Source organism: Camponotus vicinus, unplaced genomic scaffold (assembly GCF_025532165.1).
Source record: "Camponotus vicinus isolate PSW18456_S1 unplaced genomic scaffold, iyCamVici1.0 SCAF_12, whole genome shotgun sequence".
Taxonomy (NCBI): Eukaryota; Metazoa; Arthropoda; class Insecta; order Hymenoptera; family Formicidae; genus Camponotus; species Camponotus vicinus.
The window spans coordinates 12,712,316-12,730,023 of record NW_028141948.1 but is presented as its reverse complement, the minus strand read 5'-3'; the positions used below and the strand labels follow the sequence as shown (position 1 = coordinate 12,730,023).

Below are 17,708 nucleotides of genomic sequence, written 5' to 3'. Positions count from 1 at the left end.
GATTCTATAACGAAGACGTTCGTCAAATTTTGTGAAGCTTGTATTTAATCATTAATTTAACATCGTATTTTTACATTTTTACATTTTTTATATTTAATACCGACACGAAAATTAGCAATATTTGTAAAGTTTCTAATCAAATATTTATGAAATTTAAAATATATAAAATTATACATATATATCTAAAATTTATATATAAAAATTTTCCGAATTTATTAATGACTCTTTGATATGGAAATACAAACAGTTACTCTTTTATGATTATTTCAATAAATATATAGAATTAAATATGTTAATTTAATAAATTATTATTATATAATTATTATACGTATACTTTGGATAATTTTTCGTGTAATTTGCATAAGAATGTATTCATGATATTTTTTAAACACTAATAATTATGTACAATTTTCTTAATATTCCTGAAAAAAATAATTTAAATAATTTAGATTTTATTTTTAAAGCATTTTTAAAAATAAATTCAATTTCATTTTTTAAACTGAAATAAAGCCAAATTACAAATTTCTATATATTGTATTAGAGTGCTAACACGGCCATATTTCATATGGTAAAATATAAAACAAGAGCAACCGTTTATAATTGGGCAGAATTTATCCCGGGTATCACAGAATTTAACATAACACTGTCACTCTCGAAAGATGCAATTGTAATTTATATAATTATTGCTTGTATATTTATTTTAATACTATATTTTAATATTTTATAACTGCTTATATTTATTTTTATCTCGTTGCAGTTTATATTTATTTTAATAAATGCCGGCGAAATGAAATAATATGTATATATTAATCTAATCTGTATATGTATCCTGCCCAATTGTAAATGGTTATCCTGACTTTAGTTGTTAGCAGCCTAGTATAATATATAAAATTCTGATAATATAAAAACCTCTGTCCAGATTACCAATAAAGATTGATTGATATTATAATAATATATATAAATAATAAATTTTTATAGTAATACACAATTTATAATAAAATATAAAATTAATATGTGTATAACATTAATCATATTACATTTATCATATTACAAGTTATTTCATTAATGATTTATTTGGCTTTATATTAAGCTTAAAAACAATATCTACAATAAATTCTATAATGGATGAGCTATAAGATATTAGAAATAAGATAAGTGAATAAGATAAATGCGCGTTATAAAAATAAATTAGCATCAGATGTAATTGATAAAATTTTTAGTGTTCTTTTCAATAAATTAGGTAAAATTTATACAAAAATAATCTTTTCTCGATCTTCTTTCTTTATAGTTAAAATACTGCAATATATTTTCGTGATGCATTACATTTCGAACGAATCTATTAAAAATTATTTAATTTAAACTATCCTAGCTCATCCATTTTAAGGCAACAGATTTATCTACAATCTACATCTGCAATCTCTATGGATCCGTTACATTAAAATTAAATAAAAGTTTTTGTCACTCACCGGGCCATTGATGTGCAATAACGGAGTTGTCGTTATCGAAGTTACAGGGTTGTTATTGAAGTTACGGAGTTGTCTTTATCGAAACTATGTTGTCGTTATTGAAACTACGTCTGTAACATGCAAATATAAAATTCATTTATAACACAGCTCAAAATACAATCAATATTTCAAAAAATTATTATTGTGCGGAATTTCATATCCGGTGTGTAAAATAATAAGCAGATATAAACACGTATGGAAAGAATTTATAAAGTTTGAAATTATTTTTTAAATAGAAATTTTTAATATGATTTTTATAAAAATCTTTCTCTTTAATTTTTTCTTTAATTCCTTTAAATTATAAGAACGAATTATTGTGCGATTTATAACAATCGATATACAAATAATAAATATTCACCATCAAGTTGCTTCGCCGATGCAAGATGCCTCTCCCAGGCCTCCTCCTCCTCTCACAATAGTTCATTGATCTGTAACATACAAAGAAGATTCCAATTGTAGTTACGGTCAAAAAATTAACATTTCAAAAAATTATTATTATATGTATTTAATTTTATATCCAACGCATATAACAATAAGCAGATAAACAATTTTATAAATTTTGAAAAAGATTCTACTATTATTGTGCGATTTATAACAATCGATATACAAATATTTTATTGTGCGATTTATAACAATCGATATACAAATAATAAATATTCACCATCAAGTTGCTTCGCCGATGCAAGATGCCTCTCCCAGGCCTCCTCCTCCTCTCACAATAGTTCATTGATCTGTAACATACAAAGAAGATTCCAATTGTAGTTACGGTCAAAAAATTAACATTTCAAAAAATTATTATTATATGTATTTAATTTTATATCCAACGCATATAACAATAAGCAGATAAACAATTTTATAAATTTTGAAAAAGATTCTACTATTATTGTGCGATTTATAACAATCGATATACAAATATTTTATTGTGCGATTTATAACAATCGATATACAAATAATAAATATTCACCATCAAGTTGCTTCGCCGATGCAAGATGCCTCTCCCAGGCCTCCTCCTCCTCTTACAATAGTTCATTGATCTGTAACATACAAAGAAGATTCCAATTGTAGTTACGGTCAAAAAATTAACATTTCAAAAAATTATTATTATATGTATTTAATTTTATATCCAACGCATATAACAATAAGCAGATAAACAATTTTATAAATTTTGAAAAAGATTCTACTATTAACTAATAATTTAATATTTCTATTAAGAAGTTTATAATTATAATTCTATTAATAAATTATAATTCTTTTTAATAAGTTTAATGATTTAATAATACTATTAAAAGCTATTCAAAAGTAAAAACTTTTAGATTACAGTTTTCATGTAAAAATTTCTCGCTTTTTTCTCTTGTTTAAGTCATGTAAATAAAAAGTTAAATTACGCGATTAATTACTTAATTTAAATCTCGCGTAGAAATTAATAAATAATTATATATAAGTAATATAATTTATTTACCATAGAGTTGCTTTACCGGTGCCTGATGTCTCTCCCAGACCTCCTCCTTCTCTGATGTTGTTAACGCGCGATACTTTCAACGACACTCCCGCACTCACGAGCGATATTTTTATATCGCTATTTCCGCTATTTTACGCGCGATACTTAACGATGTCCGCACTATTTCGATGCGATTAAAAATTGTATATTTGATCGCGCGTGTATATACTTAATATGTATATACTTTTAACGGCACCCGGTTTCGGTACGAGCGAAAATCCCATTTCACTTTTGAGAATCAGCTTCGAGCCAACCGGTCGGGAATGCAACGATACAACGAGCAAGGACTAGGCCCAAACCGGAAAGAAGACGAAACGATTGACGGAAATAGAGGAAAATGAAGTTCACCAGCTCTTTTTCGCGCATAATTATCCTATCTCATATCGAACCTGGACCCGCTAAGCACGATTTCAGGTGACCCGCACGGATGCTATATCACTAGCGCAGTACACAAGGCTAGTAGACGGTAAAAGAAGAGGATACCCACATTTTTTAAATGCTAACATTCAGCAATTTAGAAAATGGGGAGGCAACCCCTTTTACCGAGCGAAAATCGTGCCTAGGGGAATCCACTCGACTCCTCGACAGGGTTAACACACGCTGGGCGTGTGGCTGTAGACGAGCAAAGAGAAGGGACACATTAACGACCATTCCGAACAATCGATCGAGTCCTAGACAATTCGGGCCGAATCACTTGACGAAGTAGAGCGTGACCATCACTAAGCCGATCGAGCGCGAAGCTCGAACCCGCGCGCCCATGTACATTTTGTACTGGACATACGTTCTGCGCGGCCGGCATCACCAAGTGCCGCGATGCACAAGGCGCGAGTGTACGTTGCATAGCAACGTGTGCAAACTCGGTGAAACATCCCAGTTAATTGGCATCTGAAGTAGAGACTCGTGACAATAAATGAAATTGGGATTTTATATGAAAAAGTCCAAAAGTTTCGCGAAAACGCGACGACGCGAGAATACTACAACGCGAAAACGCGGTAACGAAGCGCTTGCCGTCCGCGGCACGTTGACGGCACCGACGACGCGAAAGGGTACTTGGCTTCCTCTTCAGGCTCCTTAAGATTTATCATAAATAGAAAAATTTAAGATAAACCTCAAGGCACCATCCAAGTACTAAGCCCTCCCACCGCGACAAGGTGTACCCCATGGGAGGGTTATATTATATATAATTTTATATATAATATAATATATAATTTATTTTGTAACATACTATATAAATTTTAATTCGCAAATATAAACGATAAATAAAAATATAAAAGATAAGAGAAAATCTATTATATAAAGCAATGTTCAAAATAATTGATTTTAAAACTAATTATTGCGCGCAATTAATTTTTACATTTTTACTTTTAAATAGATATATTTTAATGTTATAAATTGCATATTACAAAATAATTTATATTTCTTAGATATAAACTTTTAAAAATATGATAAATAAAAAAATTTCTATTTTTTTCTATTTTTTCTATATTACAATTTAAAATCACTATTGAATCACAATTAAAGAAATAAAACCAAACGAGAAATATATAAATTTTCAATATATTGTTACATCCGCGGCGGCGACTTCGAGATATCGAAGCGCGTTCAACACAATCGGGCACTCGCGTACCGCGTAAAATAACAAGACACTCTTAACGGAAATTAAGAATTTTAATTAGAAACACAGAATACACAAACAACAAATAATAACAGGGGAAATCTCGCGTTAACGACCCGTAATGTAAAACGCGTCCGGAAGAATAGCTTGACAGCTATCCTTCGACTCAGCTGACCGTCGTTGTTATACAACAATATATACTATTGATAAATAATTTATACATTGTTGCGTCCGCGAAACGATATATATCGTCGCGTGTGACACAATCGATCGACACACGCTTCAGAAAAATTCAGAATAATCGTAAAACGGATCAGAGATAGACGCGCGTCCGCACAGTTTGACAGCTGGGCTCAGACTCTCTGACAGTCGTTGTTTATAACATCTTGACAACGCGCGCGGAAACAATCTTGTTCCGTCGACGTACTTCCCGCCGAAAGAATTCAACGGGTGACGAATACATCCAAGGGGATGGGACGCGGGGACGCAACAATATAATAAATAATTAATGTAATAAATAATTAAAATATTAATGACTTACATCATATCTTATTGATCCATCCATTTCCAAGATCTCCTTTTTTCTTTTGCTTTCTTCGCTTTTTCCTCGTGGCACTTCAATCCTCGTTACACTCGATTGAACTCCTCGTTGCACTTACACTCACTCACGAAAAGTTTCTCGTTGCACTTGCAATTGTCGTTAGAGAAAGAATTTGATAATATATGGAACGTCTCACATCACTACCTCACTGCTCGAGAGCCACTGAGCGAATGATCGTAAGTCAGAAACATTACCGCGGTACTGTTTATATCGCCAAGGTTGACTATGGAAAGGAAGAATTTGATAATATATGAAACGTCACTACTTTATTGTTCAAGGATACTGTGCGAATGATCGTATCATAAACATTATCGCGATACTGTTTATATCGTCAAGGCCGACTTATACTATGTTATTGTTATAATTCGTCGTTGAAATATTCTATGAGTGATTGCCGATTAAGAAAATTTAAAATTGATCGAAATATATTTAATTTTAATAAGTATCGTTAGAGAAATTATTATAATAAGCATTAATAATCGAAAGATTATAACAAAATTAATTCTTTTATCCCCTTTTATGTATCCTTTGTTTCAATTGTTATTCGCAGTAATTAATGATTACAATTCGATAAGGATTTATCGCTGCGATACAATTTTATGTCGTTTTTCATAAGTTAATTAATTTTTAATTATTAATAATTATATCAAATTGTTTCGATATTAATCGTAATCGTATTTAGAAAGAAATTCGATAATATGCGAAGCGTTTCGTACCACTTTATTGCTCGAGTATCACCGTGCGAATGATAACAAAGCCGTAACATATTAATAATAGCGTGCTATTGTTTATATTGTCAAAAGTCGAACACCGTGTTATTGATAATTCGTTGCCGAAATATTTTACGTACTATAATATATACATGAAAATATTAAATTGTAGAAGTTTTTCAATTTATAGATTAATTAAACGATTATTTATTAAACAATTAATTAACATACAAAGCATTTCGCATCATTACTTTACTGCTCGAATGTCACCGAGCAAATGATAACAAAACCATAACATACAAACAATAGCACGCTATTGTTTACGTTGTAAAAGTCGACCATTATGTTATTGATAATTCGTCGAAATATTTTATATACTATAAAATATACACGAGCGGAATATTAAATTATTAGATTTTAATTTATTGATTAAATTTGATTATTTATTAAACAATTCATCACGGAGCTAATTATTTGAATTTATTCGATTGTTTTTGAATAATGTATTAATTAATTCAATTTTGTTTTTTCGCGCAGGGAGAAATACACTTTATAGCGCATCGATCGGATCTGATGGGGTAGTGTTGGGCAACTAAAAAACCTCTCAGACGACTCATCTTTGAACACTAATATCCGGTCTCTGGGAACTATTCGCACAATCACCTAGGACCCATACTGGGATTTATTTAATCAAAGGTAATCTTAAAATTTAATATAACTGTAATTTTGAAGCCTTAAAACATTTTTACATCTATACACACACACACACATACACACACACACACACACACACACACACACATGACAACGAGACCGTAATATGTAAACAATAACGCGTTACTGTTTATATCAACAAAGCTGAACATATTATTGGTAATTCGTTGCCGAAATATTCTATGCATTATATATTATACACGCGAAATATTAATGAAGAATTTTAATATTTATAGATTATTTAATTGATTATTTATAAAACAATTAAATCATTATTTTGAAAATAATATATAAACGTGATAAATAATTTTTATAAATTACTTACCTATACGTACTTACCTGTATGTGTGTGCCCATACGTTGGAAATTGTTACACAACTATTTTAATAACTGTACGGAATCTTAAGACGCGATCTAAGATCATTATTAAAATGAATTTAAATATAAGAATATGAATATCAGCGTATGTTACCGCCGGCATAGCTCTCAGGTTCATAAGAGTACTGAAACCTCCTCACCCAGCAAATGTCTTCGTTAAGTTGGGGAGATACATTGAGGAGGAAAATTTTTATTTTATTTTTATTTTCTTTTAATACAGAGTTTCCAAACAGAGAATATAATACATATATAAAATATATATTACATAATTATAATGTATACAACGTAAATTATAATAATAATTTGCAATTTACATAAAAAACACATTACAAAATATTAAATTATGTAGTATAAAAATAATTACATTACAAATATATATATTACAAAATATATTACAAAATATATTACAAAATTTAATACAGAATATATAATATACAATGTATATTACAAAATATAATACAAATTTAATATAAAATATTTGAAATTTAATACAAAATAAAATTTATTATACAGAATTACACGAAAGTGTCCAAAGTATACGTATAATATAAAATTTACTAAAAATTTTTATATAGACCAGACAAGACTGATTAGTGATGATTAATTACGCGATATTTATTATTAATAATCGACATACAATAATAGAATTTAATAGAATTTAATTAGATTTATATAAATAACGTATAAACGTAAATAATCATGATCAAAAAAGTCATTAATAAAATTATTGATCGTTTCTTCGATTGTAGGAGAAAGTATTTGCATTATTGGTGCATTTTGCGCGGACTATTAAAGACAATATTCAAAGACGTGGAAAGATAGACAAAGATTCGATGTAAGTCAACGATTAAATTATAAAATATTAAATTATAAAATAAATCGCGATTTAAAATTCCCGACGAATAATTAAATCGATAATATCTGGAATATCCGATTGCGATATGTATATCTTTTATAATATAATAATCGAAGCGCCCTCAATAGACATTATTATCGCGCGCGATATAATTAATATCATATAAATGCGAAAATATTTCGACAGACAATTTGATGTCTATAATGTTTACGAATATAGTACTCACTGTCCGATTCATTTGCGAATCCTTTATAAGATAAATCGCGACTTGAATTCACGAGAAAACGCGACGAATAAATAAATCGATAATATTTCAAATATTTAATTGCATATAATTTTTATAATATAATAATCGAAGTTATCAAATACGCGGGTGATATACCGGTAATATGCGATAAAAAGAGGAGCGATCTTAAAAATGGAAAACGATTAGCATCTTGTTTCTCATCAGATTTCGCAAGATCAATCTGCGAAAAAAAGTTAAGTGATCCATTGAACGTCGGGAACTTCACTGTAGGAGGGAACGAATCTCGGATCTTCCGGACTATTCCCAATAGCAATGATTTCAGTAATAAATCAACGACAATTCCCTCGTCATTATCTTCGATTCACGAAATTGATATTCACGTCAGAAAACATGTTCTTCCATTATTAAGAAATATATTTCTTTATTAAAAATTAAATGGATATAGCAATTTTTATAGAAATGTGATTACGAACGATTATATTTATAAATAATAAAATCCATGCACCATTGGAGTTTGTGTTAAATGTGCGAACACAATAATTTTGGGGTACCGTTTGCGCGCGCGAGACGAATCGAACCCGATAACAGCAAGATTTAAAAAATTTCAATTCGAATAGTGTGCAAAATAAAATAAATCAAATAATTTTAAATATATAATTAATTCTAGATTAATTTTCTAAAATTTTCTTATTCTTATAATGTTTAAATTAATAATTTTTTTCTTTTAATCAATATCTTGCTGATATAAGGGTACCCATTCGATTCGTCTCAAAATTTTTAAGTATTCGCACATTTTATGTAACATTCATGTATAATTTCGCGTATATATAATATATAATATTAATAAAAATTATAAAAATATTTTGGATACGTTAATTTGTGCATGTATTTTATTATACATATATATAAAATGGTATATATCTAAAAACTAATATTCTAAAATGGCGATGGATGTCCAATACCTGCAAATAGTTTCTTAAAAGAAACTAAAAACTAATATTAATATCCCCAGTACCTAGAAATAATTAATAATTAATAATAAAATATATTCGTTCGTAATCATTTTTATCAAACAGTTAATAAAAACTATTACAATATGAAATTACTTGAAAAATAAAAATTTATACACAACGCTATATCCATATTTAATCTACTATTAAATCTTTCTGGCATTAGACAATAATAATACCAATCCTAATAATGACAGAACATTTTTAGCGAGAAGAAAAAAATAGATGCATTTTCTCTCACATCTAAATATATATTATTTAAATTAATTCGACTTTAAAGAAGCGTATGGCGTTCGTCGTTGAATGACTACCGAAATCATTGCTGTCGGAAATTGCCAGGAAAACCTGGGATTAGTTCCAATCTTACAATAAAAATTCCCAATTTTCAACGGGGCACCGAACTAGACGTCGCGAATGGATCTTACAAAAACCGATAAGAAATAATTCTCCATGATGAAAATCGTTTCGACTCCTCGGTGGTACGAGTCACGCAACTTTCATTAACGTTTACCTAACGAAAAGAACAACGATTACTCTTTTATTAAAACGATAATCTCGTCTAAGAACGCGAAGAGAACGAGGGAAAAGCACGGTGTTTTCGCAACCGTAATTTATTAATTTATTTATAAATATTTTCCGATACGAAATTCGTAAATACACAAATATAACCGAAGAAACAAATTATTAAATTCATAATAATTAACTCGCGATTTTATAATATCGAAGGTGATCGTTAAATTCTGTGAAGCTAATATTTAATCGTTGACTTATAACATCGAATCTTCACTTATTCGATATTTCTTTATATATAATTAGCAATATTTAGGAATATTATCTAACGAGAGGGAAAATTCTTTTGTTAAAACAATAATTTTGTATAAGAACGCGAAAACAACGCGAAAAGAACGCGGAAATGCACGGTATTTTCGTAATCATAATTTATTCATTTATTTTACGAAGACGAGTATTCAGTTCCGCGCAATATGGAATTCATAAATAGATAAATCTAACGAAAAGTATATCATTAAATTTATAATAATTGACTCGCGATTCTATAACGAAGACGTTCGTCATATTTTATAAAGCTTACATTTAATCATTAATTTAGCATCGAATTTTTACATTTCATATAAAAATTTCCCGAATTTATTAATGATTCTTCGATATGAATATATAAATAGTTACTCTTTTATGAATATTTCAAAAATATGTACTATAGAAACAAATATGTTAATTTAACAAATTACTATTATATAACCATTATACGTATGCTTTCGACCATTTTTCCTGTAATTTACATAAGAATGCATTGATATAATTGACAATCTTAAATACAATTTTATATGATATAATTATAGTTATAATTGTATTTTATACACAATTATCTCAATAAAATAAAAATATCAATATTAAATATCAATATCAAAAATATCAATAATTAAAAATATCAATATTAAATTATAATTAATATACAATTATAACTATTTACAATTTATAAAACACAATTTACTACTTACAAATTACAACTTACAAAATAGAATTTATGATGTTATCAATATCAAATAAATGGATTCGTTTTATTATCAAATGTTTAATAACATAAATAATTTGATATTGACAGCATTAACATTTGGACTTAATATTATATATCACATATATGTGTAAATTATATATTTAATTTTTAATTTTTTAAATAAAATATAACATGTTAAAATATATTTTGAACATTTACAATTATGCAATTTGTTTTATCTTTTTGAAAATAACTGATAATTTAAATTTCATTTTTAAAATATTTTTAAAAATAAATTACATTTAATTTTTTAAAAACAATTTTAATTTATTACAAAGAATTACACGAAAGTATTTAAAATATACGTATACTATAAAATTTATTAAAAAGTTCTACAAACAAGACTGATTAGCGATGATGAATTACGCGATATTTATTATTATTAATCGACATAATAGAATTTTATTCAAAACGCGAAAAGATAGATCAAGCTTCGATGTAAGTCAAAATACATTAAAATACAAGATCAATAACGATTTAAAATTCGTGAGAAAACGGATAAATACGATAACGAATAAATAAATCGATAATATTAGAAATATTCGATTACGATATGCATAATTTTTGAAATAATAATGAATAATTTATGTAATTGATAATCGAAACCGCCAACAGACAGCGCGCGACATAATTATTATCAAACAAATGCGAAAATATTTCGAGACATTTGAGATCTATAATATTTGCGGATATAGAATTTATTGTCTGATATATTTGCGAATATTTAGAAGATATATCGCGATTTACAATTTCCGAGAAGACGCGACAAATAAATAAATCGACAATATTCGGAATATTTGATTGCGGTATGTATAATTTTTATAATATAATCGGAGCCCTAATAAACACGCGCGATATAATTACTATCACACACAAGTGCGAAGACATTTCAACAGACATTTAAGGTCTGTAATATTTGCGATTAATATAAATGTCTATTTTATATAAATGTCGCGATTGAAAAAATACATGTTGAAAATAAATATTGCATCTCGCGCATAATTAGTTAAATGAAATAAAATGAATCTTAAGACTTTACATATTTTAAATGTAATTAACATATAATTAAAAAATCGCGTTGTTCGCCACGTTTAATAGGGAATAACGGAACGAATGATTTTATCAAAGTCCCTCTCTAATAATTTAACTATCTAACTATATCTCTAACTGTCGATGTATTAGTAGAGTTTAATAAGATTTAAATAATGATTTAAACAATCGCGATTAATCATTAATAAAATTATCGTCTTTTTAAATAGTAAAGAAAAATATTTGCACTATTAGCGCAGACTATAAAAGACAATATTCAAACACGTGGAAAGATAGACAAAGCTTCGACGTACAAGTCAACGATTAAATTAAGATAATATTAAGTTATAAGATAAATCGCGATTTAAAATTCTCGAGAAAACGCGACGACTAAATAAATCGATAGTATTCGGAATATCCGATTGCGATATGTATATCTTTTATAATATAATAATCAAAGCGCCCTCAATAGACATTATTATCGCGCGCGATATAATTATTATCACATAAATGCGAAGATATTTCGACAGACAATTTGATGTCTGTAATGTTTACGAATATAGTACTCACTGTCCGAGTCATTTGCGAATCTTTATAAGATAAATCATGATTTGAAATCACGAGAAAACGCGACGAATAAATAAGTCGATAATATGCGGAATATTTGTTCACGATACATATAATTTTTATATTTGATCGCGCGATGTATATACTTAATATGTATATACTTTGGACAGCATTCTCGGTTTCGGTACGAGCGAAAATCCCATTTCACTTACTAAAATCAGCTTCGAGCCAACCGGTCGGGAATGCAACGATACAACGAGCAAGGACTAGGCCCAAACCGGAAAGAAGACGAAACGATTGACGGAAATAGAGGAAAATGAAGTTCACCAGCTCTTTTTCGCGCATAATTATCCTATCTCGTATCGAACCTGGACCCGCTAAGCACGATTTCAGGTGACCCGCACGGATGCTATATCACTAGCGCAGTACACAAGGCTAGTAGACGGTAAAAGAAGAGGATACCCACATTTTTTAAATGCTAACATTCAGCAATTTAGAAAATGGGGAGGCAACCCCTTTTACCGAGCGAAAATCGTGCCTAGGGGAATCCACTCGACTCCTCGACAGGGTTAACACACGCTGGGCGTGTGGCTGTAGACGAGCAAAGAGAAGGGACCCATTAACGACCATTCCGAACAATCGATCGAGTCCTAGACAATTCGGGCCGAATCACTTGACGAAGTAGAGCGTGACCATCACTAAGCCGATCGAGCGCGAAGCTCGAACCCGCGCGCCCATGTACATTTTGTACTGGACATACGTTCTGCGCGGCCGGCATCACCAAGTGCCGCGATGCACAAGGCGCGAGTGTACGTTGCATAGCAACGTGTGCAAACTCGGTGAAACATCCCAGTTAATTGGCATCGGAAGTAGACTCTCGTGACAATAAATGAAATTGGGATTTTATATGAAAAAGTCCAAAAGTTTCGCGAAAACGCGATGACGCGAGAAAGCTAAACGCGAAAACGCGGTAACGAGACGCCGCCGTCCGCGACACGTTGACGGCACCGACGACGCAATGCGTTCAACGCATTAAATGCACGTGCCACATAAGAGCCATTGTGGGATCTTACAATAAAAATTCCCAATTTTCAACAGGGCACCGAACTAGACGTCGCGAATGGATCTCACAAGAACCGATGAGAAAAAATTCTCCATGATGAAAATCGTTTCGACTCCTCGGCGGTACGAGCCACGCAACTTTCATTAACGTTTATTTAATGAAAGGAACAACGACAATCTCGTCTAAGAATGCGAAAAGAACGCGGGAAAAACACCGTGTTTTCGCAACCGTAATTTATTAATTTATTTATGAATATTTTCCGATACGAAATTCGTAAATATAAATATAACTGAAGAAACAAATTATTAAATTCATAATAATTAATTCGCGATTCTTTAATAGCGAAGGTTATCGCGATAAATTTTGTGAAGCTAATATTTAATCGTTGACTTATCACATCGAATCTTCACTCTCTTATTCGATATTTCTTTATATTTAAATAGCAATATTTAGGAATATTATCTGACGAGAGGGACAGGGATAAAATTCTTTTGTTAAAACGATAATCTTGTATAATTACGCGAAAAGAACGCGGAAAGAGCACGGAATTTCGCAATCATAATTTATTAATTTATTTTACGAATACGAGTATTCAGTTCCGCGTGACATGAAATTCATAAATAGATAAATCTAACGAAAAGCATATCATTAAATTTATAATAATTGAATCGCGATTCTATAACGAAGGCGTTCGTCAAATTTTGTAAAGCTTATATTCGATCATTAATTTAGTATCGAATTTTTACATTAATATTATATAATCGTTATACGTATACTTTCAATTATTTTTCGTGTAATTTACATAAGAATGTATTCACGTAATTTAAAATCGTAAATACAATTTTATGTAATATCATTATAGTTATAATTGTATTTTATACAAAACTATGTCAATAATTAAAAATATCAATATTGGATTATAATTAATATACAATTATAACTAGTTACAATTTACAAAATACAATTTATGATGTTATCAATATCAAATATATGTACTCGATTTATTCAAATGTTTAATAACATAAATAATTTGATATTAATAGCATCAATATTTGGACTTAATATTATAGCTATATATTAATTTACACATATATATGATATATTTTTAATTTTTAAAATATATCTTGAACATTTATAATTATACAATTTGTTGAATCTTCTTGAAAATAATTTTGATAATTTAAATTTCATTTTTAAAACTTTTTAAAAACTAAATTCAATTTAATTTTTTAAAAATAATTTTAATTTATTACAAAGAATTACACGAAAGTATCCAAAATATATGAATAATATAAAATTTATTAAAAATTTCTACATAGTCCAAACAAGACTGATTAGCAATGATGAATTACGCGATATTTATTATTAATAATTGACATACAATAATAAAATTTAAGAATAGAAATTAGTTTTATATAAATAACGTTTAAACGTAAATAATCGTGATCAAAAGAGTCATTAATAAAATTATTGATCGTTTTTTTGATTGTAGAGAAAAGTATTTGCATTACTGGCGCATTTTATGTAGGTTATCAATATTCAAAACGCGAAAAGATAGAGCAAGCGTCGATTATAAATCAGTGATTTAAATACAAGATAAATGACGATTTAAAATTTGCGAGAAAAAATAACGAATAAATAAATCGATAATATTAGGAATATTCGATTACGATACGCATAATTTTTGTATAATATGAAAATTGAAACCGTCGATAGACAGCGCGCGACGAAATTATTATCAAACAAATACGAAGATATTTCGAGATCTATAATATTTGCTAATATAGAATTTATTGTCTGATTTATTTGCGAATTTTTAGAAGATAAATCACGATTTACAATTCGCGAGAAGACGCGACAAATAAATAAATCGACAATATTCGGAATATTCGATTGCGATATGTATAATTTTTATAATATAATCGGTGCCGCTATAGACACGCGCGATATAATTACTATCACACACAAGTGCGAAGATATTTCGACAGACATTTAAGGTCTGTAATATTCGCGAATTTATTTGCGATTTATTTGCGATTAATACGCTATTTTATATAAATGTCGCGATTGAAAAAATACATATTGAAAATACATGTTGCATCTCGCGCATGATTAGTTAAATGAAATAAAATGAATCTTAAGACTTTACAATTTTGAATATAATTAACATATAATTAAAAAATCGCGTTGTTCGTCACGCTTAATAGAGAATAACGGAACGAATGATTTTATCAAAGTCCCTCTCTAATAATTTAACTATCTAACTATATCTCTAATTGTCGATGTATTAGTAGAGTTTAATAAGATTTATATAATGATTTAAATAGTCGCGATTAATCATTAATAAAATTATCGTCTATTTAAATAGTAGAAAAAAAATATTTGCACTAATAGCGCAGACTATAAAAGACAATATTCAAACACGTGGAAAGATAGACAAAGTTTCGATGTAAGTCAGCGATTAAGTTAGATAAATCGTGATTTAAAATTCGTGAGAAAACGCGACGAATAAATAAATTGATAATACACGGAATATTCGATACGTATAATTTTTATAATATAATAATCGCGAAGTCCTCAATAGATACGCGCGCAATATAATTATGCTGTCACATATAAGTGCGAAGATATATATCGACAGACATTCGAGGTCTGTAATATTTGCGAATATAAAATTCACTATCCGATTTATTTGCGATTAACACGCAATTTTATATGAACGCCGTCAAATAAGATACATATCCTATCTCGCGTATGATTAGTTAAATAAGATAAAATGGAAAATTTTTATAATATGATAATCGAAATCATCAAGACGCGTGCGCGATATATTATTATCACTCAAATTATCACACAATTTGTAAATAATCGCGATTAAAATATTCATTAAGAAAATTATCGATCGTCTTTTAAATAGTAGCAAAAAATATTCGCACTACTAGCGCCTTTTGCGCGGACTATTAAAAACAATATTCAAAGACGTGGAAGGATAAACAAAGGTTCAATGTATAAGTCAACGATTAAATTATAAGATAAATCACGATTTAAAATTCCCGAGAAAACGCGACAAATAAATAAATCGGTAATATTCGGAATATCCGATTGCGCGATATCTATATTAATTTTTATAATATAATAACCGAAGCGCTTCTCGATAGACATTATTATCGCGCGCGATATAATTATTATCATAAATGCGAAGATATTTCGACAGACAATTTGATGTCTATAATGTTTGCCAATATAGTTCTCACTATCCGAGTCATTTGCGAATCTTTATAAGATAAATCGCGATTTGAATTTACGAGAAAACGCGACGAATAAAATAAATCGATAATATTCGGAATATCCGATTGCGACATGTATTAATTTTTATAATATGATAATCGAAGCGCCCTCAATAGACACGAATAAATAAATCTATAATATTCAAAATATACGATTGCGCATAATTCTTATAATATAATTCGACGTCATTTGATACGCGGATGACATACCGGTAATATATTTCCAATAAAAGAGGAGCGATCTTAAAAATGGAGAACGATTAACATCTTGTTTCTCATCAGATTTCGCAAGATCAATCTGCGAAGAAAAGTTAAGTGATCCATTGAACGTCGGGAACTTTACTGTAGGAGGGAACGAATCCCGGATCTTCCGGACTATTCCCAATAGCAATGATTTCAGTAATAAATCAACGACAATTCCCTCGTCATTATCTTCTATTCACGAAATTGATATGCACGTCAGAAAACATGTTCTTTCATTATTAAGAAATATATTTCTTTATTGAAAATTAAATGGATATAACGATTTTTTTATAGAAATGTGATTACGAACGATTATATTTATAAATAATAAAATCCATGCACCATTGAAGTTTGTGTTAAATGTGCGAACACAATAATTTTGGGGTACCGTTTGCGCGCGCGAGACGAATCGAACCCAATAACAGCAAGATTTAAAAAATTTCAATTCGAATAGTGTGCAAAATAAAATAAATAAAATAATTTTAAATATATAATTAATTCTAGATTAATTTTCTAAATTCTTATTCTTATAATGTTTAAATTAATAATTTTTTTCTTTTAATCAATATCTTGCTGATATAAGGGTACCCATTCGATTCGTCTCAAAATTTTTAAGTACTCGCACATTTTATGTAACATTCATGTATAATTTCGCGTACATATAATATATAATATTAATAAAAATTATAAAAATATTTTGGATACGTTAATTTGTGCATGTATTTTATTATACATATATATAAAATGGTATATATCTAAAAACTAATATTCTAAAATGGCGATGGATGTCCAATATCTGCAAATAGTTTCTT

The 17,708-nt window shown here is 29.0% G+C and overlaps 1 long non-coding RNA gene across 1 annotated transcript; it reads right to left on the bottom strand.

Annotated features, from left to right (window-relative positions):
* Positions 1-2,166: 2,166 nt before the first annotated feature.
* On the bottom strand, positions 2,167-3,504 carry LOC145963102 (uncharacterized). The gene is made up of 3 exons (XR_014436076.1): positions 2,965-3,504; positions 2,470-2,539; positions 2,167-2,236 (listed from the first exon to the last, which is right to left on the bottom strand). It is a non-coding gene; the product is annotated as an uncharacterized LOC145963102 (long non-coding RNA).
* Positions 3,505-17,708: the final 14,204 nt, after the last annotated feature.